General features: G+C 45.0%; 1 long non-coding RNA gene across 1 annotated transcript; it reads right to left on the bottom strand.

Annotated features, from left to right (window-relative positions):
- Positions 1-3,497: 3,497 nt before the first annotated feature.
- LOC144367019 (uncharacterized) lies at positions 3,498-5,625 on the bottom strand. The gene is made up of 2 exons (XR_013426228.1): positions 5,544-5,625; positions 3,498-5,240 (listed from the first exon to the last, which is right to left on the bottom strand). It is a non-coding gene; the product is annotated as an uncharacterized LOC144367019 (long non-coding RNA).
- Between the last annotated feature and the right edge of the window lie 6,526 nt (positions 5,626-12,151).

Genomic DNA, 12,151 nt, shown 5'->3' with positions numbered 1-12,151 from the left:
AGAAAAAGGTTTGCTGCAATGAGCCCTTTTATGCCCGAGGTGTGCGCGCGTGTGCGTGTGTGCATGCGTGCGTTTGGTGTGTGTGTAATTGTGTTTGCATTGATGTGAGTCATAGAAAGAGAGAAAGGAAGACTTAAAAAAAAAATAAAGCATCAAGCTATAGCTTTTTGCTGGCCTGAATGGGAAGATAACAGCAAGTCAGAGATGCTTTCTAGGTCTGTATGCCTCAGTTCCCCACTTTAACCACTCAGTTGCTGGAGTGTGTTATCTGAACACCCTCTCCACCCCTTCACTAGCTTACACATTGGCTGACACGTGGAGACTGACGACCGCTCAGTGTCGACTGGCCTCCTACAGGATGGGGAAGGGAGCCCTTGGGTGTCCCACTGGAAGCTCCTACATGGGGTGGTTTCACCTAACATCTCTTCTTTCTTCCAGCAGCACATTCTGATCCCAACCCTACCATCCTGTCCTCAGTCCCGACCCATTGGACCCAGGAGACAAGTCCTCTCCTCTGGGGGTTCTCTGCTCCCCCTTTTCCCTTGTTCTCATCTCTCCGTCCTGCCCCTTGATCAGGACTTCACAGTCTGTACGTAAGCTTCCCTATAGCTGCCTCTTCAGTTAGGTTCCTTAAACTTCTGTCTTGTGCTCTCTTGATTTCTCCTTCTTTTTTTTCTCTTATTATTATTATTTGTTCTACTTAGTTGTACAAGACAACAGAATGCATTTCGATTCATCGTATATTAATGGAGCGCAACATTTCAATTCTCTGGTTGTACACACTCATGCAATGATACACGTACACACTCATGTATGATTGCACCACTCATGCAATCATACGTGTGCTTTCTCTTTCTTTAATCTCCTCTTCATGTTCCCCACTCACAGGCTTGTAACCAACTTCATGGGAAACTCAGAAATCAACACCCCATCTGTGTATTCATCCTTAATCCCAACATCCAATTGTCCACTTTTATAAATAAATAAGCTTGAAGGTGTTGTAGCCACCTTCCAACCCACTCTCCTTCTGGGGTCCTCCAAGCAAAGCCAGTGGGTCCCCATCTCCCCCAGTGCTAAAGTCTGATACCCTGTTGATTTTTTTTTTGTCTGCATTGTCTCCTGATTGTCTTCCAAATCCTATCAACTCTATGCTCTTTTATTTGTTCCTTTGAATTAACTTTTAAATTATGCCTTCTATTTTATACCATCTGATTTTTCAGATAAATGACACATTCACATGAGTCAACAACAAGGACCATATTAAAGGCATACATGAGGTGTATCACCCCATTCCACATCTGGCCCTTGTCCTTGACCTTGACACTTACACTAGCTTCTTATATATCTTTCTGGTATTTCTTCATGTGAATGCAAGGAGATGAGAATATTTCTCCATTTCTTACATACAAGGCAGTGGGGAGATACTGCCTTTTATACTTCCATCTCTCCAATGGTATTTCACTGTGATAGGCAAGGCTCTCACTGGGTACTGGGTGTGGTGCTGCAGTAGGAGAGTTAAAACTGGCTCTGAAGAAAAATTCTAGGTTGGACTCCTGGGTCTTCGGGATTGGATGTAGAGCTCTGGATAAGTGGCTTAAGTTCTCTTTGCCTCAGTGTTCCCATCTGAAAAATGGGGCATTACTGAACTTATTTCATATACTAGTAGGCTGAAGTGAGACAGGATACAAGTTATTTACGGCCTTCACTGGCACATGGTAAGCACTCAATAAGTGATAGCTATGATTACCTCTCTGCTATGGTGGAACATTTGGGTCCTCCTCAAATTCATGTGTTGAAACATAACCACCAAGGTGACGATATTGGGAATGGGACCTATGGGAGGTGATTAAATCACGAGGGTGGGCCCCTCATAAAAGGGATTAGTGCCTTTATAAAAGGGGCCCTGGGAGCTGCCTTGCCACTTCTACCATGTAAGTGGGGACTTCATTAGGCATTGAATCTGCTAGTGCCTTGAACTTGGACTTCTCAGCTTCCAGAACTGTGAGAAACTTAATAAACCACTATTTCTGTGGTTTATTCAGCTTCCTAGTTTATGGTATTATGGCAGCCCAAACCCACTAGATACTTTCTAATCCAACTTTGATTCTGGTAGAATTACCTCAATGAAACATGTTGCTTCTACCTTAAAAATTACCTAGAAAATAATTTTCAAGCTCCTTAGCCAATCATAAAAGGCATCCCAGGTTCTGGCACAAAAAACGACCCCTCTCCCCAGTGTCTCTCCTTCTACCCGTCTGACACTCAGCCACAATATATGGGACACCAGCTACAGAGCTCTGGGCCTTTGTTTATCCTGATTTACTGTTATCAACTGGCCTTTCCTGTATCTCTGCCCTTGGAAATGTTAGAATCCAAAATCACCAAGAAACACCTCTTCTTCCAGGAAGCCAGGATTTCCCCATCACCACAGAACTAATCAGTTCTTCCTCTGGGCTCTAACCCAAATTCTTTGTCTATGACTCTCCTTAGTTCTACATCTTTTTCTGCCTTGAAATCTAGTTTGTGTCTACTTCTGTTTCTCTTCTTGAGTTCAGAGTTTGTTAAGGGCAGGAATTTTGGCTTGATTTCTGACCCCTTTTTCTCTATCTCTAATCTTCCTACAGTGCCTAGCTTGATAAAGCTAGGTGACTGGACCTTATGGGTTCATCATCCCTCAGAGGTGGAAACCCCTTGGAGAATCATTATAAGTTAAGTAAAATATGATTTGCTAGTGAGTGGTGCACATAATAAGTACTTGATAAATGCTAATTCATTCGTATTGATAATGAGAACTATAGCATATTATTACTATTGTTTAACATCCCACTTACTACTTAGATTTTCTGGGTAGAGTATCCCTGACTAGTCATTAGCCTCCTCCTGCTTGAAATCCTGGAGCAGAGGAGTTAATCACAGCCTGAGACAGTAAGTAACACCATGGGCATCAACTCATGTTAGAAAGTTTATCTCCATGGGAGCTCAATTCTGCCTCTCTGAAGTCTCTCCAGCACACATACGCATACAATCATTCCTTAAAATATTCATCAAGTGCTGACTGGGTACTAGGCACTGAGGACATGAAACCCTACATTCATAGAATTCTACTGTTCAAGTGCATGAATCAGTGAGTTCTGGACTTTATAAAAGCTGAATCAGGCAAGGAACAGCCTGCTATCACCAGCTCATCAGAACCTTCTTCTTCCTTCCCTTTCTCTCCAATCCACCAGTATACTATTGGTCATGGTGAGACACAGACCATTTTCTAGGTTCAGAAGATATCTGGTGCCAGATGGAAAAGCATTGCCTCTTTGTTCTGGGGTCAGAAGCTAGGTCTCCCTGCAAACACTGACAGGGCCACATGCCAATCGTGAAAGGCCAGGGTCGGGGCCGAGCATCCCTTGCTCAAGTATTGGCATAGGTGACTGGAGAAATGAAGTGGCATTCGGTAATGTTTCTCCAGGGTGTGAAACAGAGCTTTGAGAATTAAAGCACACGGACACGGATGCACACATTTAAACACAGTTATACACATGCACAGTAGTGTTTGCAGGTTTTGGCTAATTCAGGTTAATTTGATGGCCTTTTTTCCCACATTTCCCCCAATCAGCAATTACACCAAATATTTATTAAACACCAACTCTGGGCCCAGGGGAGAAGTGATGACTAAAACATGGAAAATAATTGGAGATTAATCAATAATGAAATAAGGTACTAGTGACTCATATTGTACCCAGAAATAGGGACCTGGGGAGATTACCATGGGACGGAGACATCAGGAATGAATATATAAAAAAGATAAAAGTTAATCTGAAGCTTAGGGATGAGTAGGATGAGATTTGGGAGGTGTCAGTGGTGGGTGGGGTGAGATTGGGAAAAATACAGAGGTTGGACTCCACAAAACCTGAGCTGGAAATGAGACAGCAGCCTTGCAATGCTATGGGAGATAAGGCTGAATGGGTGGGGAGACAGAAGTCTGGATGAGGGCTTTGGATTTGGCTGGAAAGGAAGCAGAGAGTCAGTGTAGCTCTCTTAGCAAGGAACTCAAATCAATGGCAGTATGCCTGTGGTTGGAGAAATTTGAGACTGGAAAGTCAATAGGGAGGCTTTTTTAGGTCCCTGCAACCTGAGGGGTTGTGGGGATGAAGTAAGGTGGAAATAGGAGAGAAGAAGAGAAAGGCATGGTCCAAAGGAGGCACCAGTGTGTGGTAGGAGCATCTTGCCCTCACCCAGAACAACTGGTGGTTCTGAGCTTAACAAGCTGTTTGATTGACAGGTGATGCTTCTGGTCCTCAGCAGAGGTTGCAAGAACTGAACAAAACTGAAGAATGTAGGTTTTCTGGTGTGTCCTGTGTTTGATACGATGAGTCACAAAAGCAGGGTGGGGCTCAGGGTTTAAGGAGTACATGGGCTTACCTTGGGCTGCCCTAATGGACACAGAATTCACAAGAACATACAAAGCAGCCCATTCCTTCTAGACCATGTTGCATCTTTCAATTTCTTTAGAATCTGCAGAGCACTGGGTGTTGAGTGAATGTGCAGGGTTTCTGGCTGTGTCTTAGCAGGAAATTGTCAGCCCCGTCGACACGCACTTTTCTCTTCTCCTCTGTCCCATGGCCTCTTCTCCCCATGTGTGTTTCTCTAGAATTTTCCATCCTCCTCCTCAGCCTCTGCCAAGTTTCATCAAACATTCAGCTGTATTCAGCTCTGCCTTGGGGGAGGCAGGGCAGGGATGGTGGCATCTGGGAGGTGGAATGTCTCCAAGGTAAGTAGATCTTCACTTGACCCTCACCTTCTATGTTTGCAGTGGGTCTATTTGCTAAAAGAATCTCTCACCGTTGCCCTGTTCCCAAATAACCCAGCCTGGACACATGCTGTGTTCAGAAGAGGTGGGGGCAGAAGGAAGCCTACTACTTTGAGCTCCTGATTTTTGGTGACGATCTAGCCAGTTCCTATGTGTGGATCTGCTTCTGGTTCCCAGCAGAGGTTGTGAGACCTTTCTTCTTTGTATCCATCATTATCTGTATGTACTTCTGTATCCACAGCTAAAGAAATTAGCAAGGACTCTCCAAGGTCACCAATGTGTGACCTTGAAAAACCAGTGGGAGGGAGTCTAGGGCACTGAATATCACTTGCCTCATTCACACTTTATCATGGCTGCTTACAGAGTATCTGATTGAGCAATTTGTTTTTATTCTCCCTTTTCTGTTTCTTCGTAATGCTCCAAGGAATGAGTAAATGACCTACAAAGGAAAAATTAGAATAGTGAGAATTCCACTAAGGAATTTAGCCCCGTCATCCAGGTTGCAGACAGTCCTGAATTCAACCTGGGACTGGGGCTCAAGGGACTTGTTATCTCCCCCATCCCCGGTCCCTTATTAGCTGGGCCACCTGGGATGAGTCTAAACCTCAAGGATTTTCCTTTTCTCATCGGTCAACTGGGCTAAAAATCTCAGTCTACCCAACAGGGTCAAAGAAAACAGAAGGATGTGTATGAAAATATCAAAGTTACTTTTGTCCCCTTCTGAAATCAAGTGTCCACCTACCTTCAGGAGCCGCCTGCCCCTTGGGCAGAGCCATTGTGCCACAGGACTGCTCTGGTTTCTCTGGGGAGACTTGGCTGTCAGGGCTCCCTCACTTCTAAGAGTGAGCTGCCACTGCCCTCTAGTGACAGCATCCTGTCTAGTGCCAGACGTGCCGTGCCTGTGTCCTCTAGCTGATGGGAAGAACAGGTTGTTTTCTTGGTCTGTCTGTTTCTGACCAACACTTCTGCCTTGCCTCAGTGTTCTCCATCTTTCCAATATGGCTGGTGGCTGCTGCTCCTTTTCTTTAAGATTTTAAGAACTAACAAATGTGTGCCAGGTGTCTATTATGGATAGCATGCAAGCATTGCAATGTCACTTTCCCCTTATCCCACCTGGCTCTTCTTTCTCCCTCAGAGGGAAATCTTAGATCAGTCTCCCCCCAGGATGCGTGCCTTCTGGAAATTTCTCAGGGATGATTACTGAGTTCCTTCCCAGTCCAAGAAAAAGGACTCAGTGGGACCACAGGGACTTCTTGATGGTCCTCTCTGTCCCCCACAGTACCCAGCACAGAGCAGCACAGAGCAGGCATGGAATAAGCATTCTGGAACATTCTACTAAGTGAATAGTTGACTTTTAGGAGTGCCTTTTCTGTATATATTCCAGAATGTGTTCATCTTTTTGAGAGTCATTGAGTGAAGTGATTGAATCAAATATGAGAAGTCAACTTGGCATTGGTTTTTGGGTGCTTTATTACTAGTCATACGATCCCAGGCAAGTTTCTTGACATTTCTGAGCCTCAGTTTTTCAGGTATAAAATGGATATAAAGAAATGATACTTTCTCAACAAGAGAGCCCAAAGAGTTAAATGAGATAATGTACATGAAATGCTTTGGGAAATGATAAACCTCAGGAAGAGGACAAGGGCAAGAATCAAATTTAAGACAGTACAGTGATTAAAGTAGCTCAGGGAGCTGGGTGAGGGAAGCACACTGGGGCAGGAAAGGCATGTCTGCATGGAGGGCGAGCATGGGTGCACATGCGCCAGGTCTGCACATGCCAGATGTCCAAGATGGACAACTTCCACGTACAGGGAAGTCCCAGCTTATGATCCTATGACGTAGAGGTGGCAGGTACTCTCCCCTCTTGGAACACTTGTCTTTTCCAAGAAGAAAAATAATCCTGAGCTCCTAAGTGGGAAGCCAGTGAAACAAAAAACCTTTCCTTAAGAATGGGCCTGGAAGGGGACAATCAGGACTCTGCAATAACTGGAAGGTCTAGGGCTTGGAGCCAGACACCTCTGCCTCCAGGTGGCCCTGGGGAAAAGTAGCAATAATGGAACACTTCATCTTGTCCCTTGACACCTCCTTTAGGGAGGCGAACCTCTCCTGTTCCCGGTCCTCCTTCCCATTTTCTCCTTCTAGGCCATGCAAGAGGTGGCAGGTTCTGAGGCAAGGAGACTGCAGCATCACCACCTAAATGTTCCCCTTGGCCACTTGGCCATTGTTCCTGAGATGGAACATTTAAATAATAGAGCTGACGATAAGTAGAAATCAGCAGAAATAATCAACTCCCAAAGAAGGAAACAATGGTTTTATTTAGACACCAGATCTCTTGTCTGCGTGTTCTCAGTGGATGGTCCAAATCTGACCTTCAGAGATGGAGTGAAAGAGCCCTGTGGAGGGAGAGCTGCAGGCACAGTGCCACGGCCAGGCAAGGTCTGTGGGCTGAGAACAATGGCCTGGCTCAGCTCTGTGAGGTGCATGGAAACCCGGCACAATAGGCACTCTGGATCCAAGGCTAGTCCTTGCATTTTCTCTCCACAAGTCCCCCACATGGGGACAAGGAGCAAGCTGGCATTACCGCTCCTTCTCATAGACTGTTTTGATCTCAGCTTTCAGAATTTCTCCCTTCCCCACCCCCAACAGGTGGGAGGAAGCAGAAAGAATGCTCTGTACAGGTTTTCCAAAACCTTGGGGGAAAGCAATCAGTCTAAATGATTGCAAAGAGACAAAGAGTCATTTCTTACAGAGGTGGCAAGGCAGAGCGTTTGACAGCACTGGAAAATTATTGATTGATCTCCGGGCCTCGAGGACCCTAAATCAGGCGATTGAAGTCAGCCCAGTGTTTGGGCGATAGGCCTGCAAGAGGAGGTGTGGGAGAAAAGAGAGGAAAAAGAGGTTTCTTTTTTTTCTGCTGAACGAGGGCTTGTGAAAGCAGATTCCAGGAGGGAAGAAAAGGACAGAACTAGAGGCTGAATCTGTCCCTTTCCCAGCCCCAGGAAGCTCTGGGAGTGCCAGCCTCTGCAAGACAACACGACCAGTCATTGTGGACCTTTCTCAGTTAGGTCAGGGCAGTCTGGGCAGAACCTGTAATTCAGCTGAGAACAGAGAGACCAGGAGGAGCTCAGTATCTGGAGAGGGTGGTGGTAAGCAATTGCTGCTGTGCCCAGTGAACTGTCCCCACCCAAAATTCCCAGGAGAGGTGAGGGATGGCATAGCGCAGGAGTGGGGAGTGGAAGAGAAGGTAGGATTCTGAGATTTCCATGCCACGAGCCTTTGCATGGGTCGTTTCCTCTGCTGGCGTGTTCTCTTGTTTGTTTGGAGGCTTACAAGCTGTGCTTCAAGAAGAGCTCACTTTTCCTCCTCTGAAACCCTCCACAGCAAAATCATTTACTTTTTCTGCAGCATTGGGTAATACTTTATTTGTGCTTTGATTGTCTTCAAATTTTCAGTTATTAATTCAGTTCACTCAATTTTGAGCCCTTAGGCATCTTTATAGCTGGCATTTAACAATTTGTAATTTATTTGCTCATTATACAAAAGTACCCTAAGATTCAGGAAGGCAGACTGGCAGGTAGCATGAGGATGAGGTTTGGTGGGAGAATTCAGGGTGAGGACTAACAAGACAAGACTCCAAGCCTGGGGCAGAGGTAGAAATAAAAGCAAGGAAGTATCCCTGTCCCAGTGAAATTGAGCATGTCACAGAGTTCTAATGCAGGGACTGCAACCCAGGAATCTGGATTGGAAACTAGATTCAGGGAGAATTGGTTGTGGGAACAAGTCAGAGACTGAGCACAGAGTTGAACTTTGGGCCTGAGAAAGGATGGAAACTGGCCAAGATCTATGAACATAGGACTGTAGGGGCTTCTAGGCTCCTTGATGGAAGACTGTCCTGGTGACCAAGATTTGTGCTGTGCTGAGTCTGCTGTTGGGACATTGGACTTGGAGTGGTCTCAGTTGCAACTGGAGGACTAGGGTGCCAGCAGCCAACAAGTCAGTAAGCCAGACTCCTGACTACTGTTTTGTTCTTATTTCTCCAAAAAGGGAATGCAAGCAGAGATAGACAGCCTTCTAAGCCAGAGCAGAGCAGCATTAGCATTTGATTGAATCCTGAGAGAATCTGCCTCATGCCATCGTAAGATATTAGACATTTTGTGCACAGAACTTGAAAATGAAACTTTCAGCATAGACACAGATGCATCCATGCAGGTATTGCCTGCCCCGTGTGTTCTACAGGGCATACCTCTAATTTTTAAATGCAAGCATTTATCCACCAATGGAGAGTGTGGCACAATTTTTCTCATCAGGACAAGATTCCTAGGAGAGATTCTGCTTTTCACCCAGGGAACAGAGCAAGGTTGCAGGTTAGAGCTCAGGTATGCAAAACCCATTCACAAGTGGCGTTTAGTCAACGCAAAAACAACTAGAAAATTGGGTGAAAGTGTATGAAGCAGTAAGTCTGGGCATGAAGGCAGGTCAGGTCCTAGTAGTGTCCCTTTACAAACTCTCATCTCATAGCTGAGGTTTTCAATCTAAATTTGAGTCTTGTTTGAGTGACACTAGACAAATTTAAGTATGGGTTACTTCATCTATAGAATGGGAAGAATAAAGCAATCATTTCTTTTTTTTTTTTTTATATCAGAGATGCTTAACCCCTGAGTCACATCCCCAGCCCTTTTTAATATTAGAGACAGGGTCTCACTGAGTTGCTTAGGGCCTTGCTAAGTTGCTGAGGTTGGCTTGGAACTGGTGATCCTCCTGCTTCAGCCTCCTGAGCTGCTGGGATCATAGGTGTACACCTTGTCATCCAGCTAAATAAAGTAATCTTGGTAGCATGGAGGTTCTATGAGCATAATGGATGTTTCCTGTGGCATCCACAAGCACTCCTTCCTCTTTCTGGGTGCACACTCGCACCCTGTTTTTGCTGGGAAATGCCCATCTTCCTGTCATATGGTTCTAATGAAAGCCACCCCCCACCCCCAAAGAACTTACCCCTGACCAGAGGTGATGGTTCACACGGCTAGCCCAAGTCAATTGAGTTCAATTTTGCTGCCAAATGAACTTCAAATTTTTGTTAAAACATTTCCGTTAGTTTTCCAGGGCTCTTCCAATTTTGGAATTGCAGACAATGGGTCGTGGAATTGTCTTTTCTAATAGAATGTGAATTCTTTGAAGGCAAAGGTTCCACAGTCACCTCAAGTTCAGCAAGTCTTGAGCTGCACCCGAGGAAAGTGAGAAATGTGGAGTAGACAGTGTGAAGGGTCAGGTGAAGTGGAGCTATTACACCAACCTGATGGCTTCTTTCCCTTTCCTCTCTGCCTGTCTCCTCTGTCATGCAGCCTGGAAGGCTGAGCCACTTGCAACTCCCCACCCTTCCATATCCAACAAATCTACAAGTTTTGCTGACTTCACTTCCTAAATATTTCTTTAATTTTCCCCTTCTTCTCCGTGCCATCATTGTTTGGATTACAGGAAGAGCCTCTGAATTGGTCTCATTTCCTCTAGTTCTCCCTCTAGTCCTCATTCTTTACTAGTCCTACTAGAGCAATTGATCAGTAATGCAAATCTGAGCATATTGCTCTTGTTTAAAACCTCCCCTTGGCTTCCTGTGGCTTTCAGGATCAAATCCAAGCTCTATAGCACAGTATGGATTTGGCTTGACTCCCTGTATACACCTGCTGTTTTCTATTTCATGTACTTCATCATGCAGGTGCATGCCCTCTGCTAAGATATCTATCCTGTATTTCTTCACCTTTCAAAGCCATCTCAAACTTCAGCTCCTTGAGAAATCATCTCTGGACTGGGAGAAAGGAAGCTCATGATAACCTATCGCTCTCTTTATGCGCCTCTATCATTCAATATATGTCTCTGCATTGAAAATACCTTCTTTTTGACTATCTTCCCAGCGAAACCGCAGATTCTTTAAGAGCAGAGGCTCTATTATATTTATCTTTGTTGTTTTAGTTCTTAGTGCATGATTGGAACTTTGTGTGTGTATGTGTGGATTTAAAAAAAAATTTCTTCTAATTAGTTACACCTGACAGTAGAATGCATTTGGACACAACATGTATGTTACACTGGTCATGTAATCATATATGCCTATATGGTAGTAATGCCCAATTAATTAATCAAGTCTACTTGCATGGACATGAGCAGATCTTGGGAAAGACCTCAATGTATGTCCACTGATGGAATTCAGTTATACCATCCGAATCTTTGTAAACCAGGATTGTTCTACAGAAACCAGTATGTAGGGGAGCCAAGGAATCTTCCAGCAGAAGTCCTGCTGAGGCACGATGAACTTGATCCTGGGAAAGATACTACTGGTGAGAGAGAAAAAGTGATCTGAACTCAAAACGAGTTTCTTTCAGAAAACCCTATAAAACATGAGGGCACAAAGAGCACTGCTCTGAGATGCCTCTTAACATGACCCATAAAGGGGAAAGAGTCATTTCCAACCCACTTCACCTCCTCCGCAGGTTGGCCTCACACAGCAGCACTGGTGCTGAGAAGGCTGAGGGCATTGGGGGTCTATGTGATGGATCAGTGACTCTCACCAGGGAAGAACTTTAGAGCTCAAGAGAAAAGTAGGTGACACCTGAGTGGCTGGCAGAGAATCCTGAAATATGACAGAGTAGCAGCCAGAAGCAAGGACCACCAGCTCAGTAGAGCTGCAATAATAGCACCAGACTAGACTTGTGGAAAAGTGGTCATGAGAGGCCCATGAGGATTTATATAGAATCTTGGGGCAACTTTGGAGAAGGCCTCATGTTCAGTGTGACTTGGAGGCATGGGGTGGAGGAAATAGAGACATGTGAGTTACTACTCCTAGTAAGATGACCAGTTTATGATGATAGGTTGGAAGGATGAAGAAATTAATTATTTAGTCATCTTTTTTTTTTTTTTTGTCTTTATAACCTGGACATTGGCATCTCCAACTGGCCTGGCCGATGGGCTGATTGTGGAGGGGGAGAACATGTACCCCTGTTATGGGTTGGATGGTGTCCCTTCAATATTTGTAAGTTACAGTCCCAACCTGAGAATGTTAGGATCCCGGAATGTGATCTTATGTGCAGAGGCAGTTAGTTGAGTTTAGATGAGGTCATACTGGAGGAGGGGGGACCCCCAGTCTGTTGAGACTGCTGTCCTTATGAGAAGGGGGAATTTGGACAGAGACATCACACAGCACAGGTGTGTGAGGATGGCAGAGTTACTGGTGATACTTTATCCACCATAGATGGCCAGCAGCCACCAGAAGCTAGGAGAGAAACCTGAAACAGGTTCTCCCTCATAGACCACAGAGAGAATCAAGTATGCCTACCCCTTGATCTTAGACTTCTAACCTCCAGA

This window comes from Ictidomys tridecemlineatus, chromosome 10 (assembly GCF_052094955.1).
Source record: "Ictidomys tridecemlineatus isolate mIctTri1 chromosome 10, mIctTri1.hap1, whole genome shotgun sequence".
NCBI classification, from domain to species: domain Eukaryota; kingdom Metazoa; phylum Chordata; class Mammalia; order Rodentia; family Sciuridae; genus Ictidomys; species Ictidomys tridecemlineatus.
Note: the sequence above shows the minus strand (reverse complement) of the source record. Positions and strands in the feature narration are given on the sequence as shown.